Here is a 1,589-nt window from a genome sequence, read left to right as displayed (position 1 = left end):
AGTTCTACAGCAAGGCACATTCACTAAATATTGGTGCTTCTGCTGTTCAGCGAATCTGGTGGCTCCAATTGGTTCTTAGCCACGTAAAATGAGTCTAATCCTTCGGGCCAGCCCTAGGAGAGCTGTTAATCAGCTCAGTGGTCTGGTTAAACTAAGGTATACTTAACTTTTTCTCGGCAGGTAAAGGGTATCAGGGAACAAGTAAGAGTTTCAGTCTTGTGATTGTGGTACAGATGGTGATAAGTATATCACAGTGGATATGCTTTGAAAAAGCTAGTTGGAATTTTAGCCTCAGAAAATCAGAAGTGAAAGGACAGAGAGTGCCACTATTTGTTGGAAAGGCATGAAAGTGCAAGGTGGACAGTAAATGGTGAAACAGATTTTGGGATTGTGGGATGGGAGAAGTGTCAAGATTCGAAGCTCGAAAAAGTGTGTTTAACCAAGATGTCTTTATGGAAGAAAAGTGTGGGTGCATAAAAAAAAAAAGACGGAAACTGAATTGATATAAAGGTGGTATCTACACAACAAAGGTGGAGTGATTTTATTGATTTCTGAAAATCAGGCTACAAAGCCAAGCTGCTGGGGCACTTTCATCCATTCAGCGCCTGAAGACTGTTGGAACAGAGAGTTGGAGAAGCTGGTCAGCAAAATGGAAGAAAGGCACCAGGAACGAAAGGTTAAAAAGAGCTATGGAATGGAATAGAATATAAATTTTAGGCCAAAGACCAAGCGCTGGGACCTATGGGGTCATTCAGCACTGAATGGAGAGTAAAAAGGTCTGAAAGGTGTAACAGGAGGAAAACCTCAAAGCAGTTGCACTATGAATGAATTGTTAGAAGAAGGTGGAGAGTACGATTGAAGAAAGAGAATATGAGAGCAGGTACAGTAAAAGAAACGAAAGGGGCTGCAGCTACGGGTCGAAGGGACGCTGCAAAGAACCTTAAGTAATGCCTACAGCGCACGGCACGAGGTGCACTGGCGGCACTAGCCCCCTACAGGGTAAAAAACTCAAAACGAGAGTGATTTTGCATCTCTGCGGATCAACTGGAACTGAATATAAAGTTCCATTTAAAAGATATAAGTTCGTGGGTTTGTAAACCTTTCCAGTGTGGTTTATTTACGTAACTAGACCATGAAGCGACGGATAAAATAGTCGGTGCTGCTTCGGCTTGTTATCCACGTGTCACCTGCTCCGAGGTGCTAGTACTAAAGATGGCGGAAGCTCAATGGGAGGCCGTGTTTAGTACTAGCCCCCCTCGGAGATTAAAGTATTATACACACCCATTTCTTTATTGTGTGGTCAAAAAATTATATTAATAAGCCATATCTTCGATCCCCGAGGGGCTAGTACTAAACACGGTGTAAGCTCAATGGGAGGCCATGTTTAGTACTAGCCCCTCGGAAATCAACGTATTATATACACCCATTTCTATTTTGTGTGATCGATAAACTATATTAAATGATATCTTTGATCCCCGAGGGGCTAGTACTAAACACGGCTTCCCATTGAGCTTCCGCCATGTTTAGTACTAGCACTGCGGAAGTGACGCGTAGATAACAGTCCAAAGTAGCCCCAAACAGTCTCTCCC

Source organism: Macrobrachium rosenbergii, chromosome 47, assembly GCF_040412425.1.
Source record: "Macrobrachium rosenbergii isolate ZJJX-2024 chromosome 47, ASM4041242v1, whole genome shotgun sequence".
Lineage (NCBI taxonomy): Eukaryota > Metazoa > Arthropoda > Malacostraca > Decapoda > Palaemonidae > Macrobrachium > Macrobrachium rosenbergii.
The sequence above is the reverse complement of the archived record's forward strand: the minus strand, read 5'-3'. Positions refer to the sequence as shown.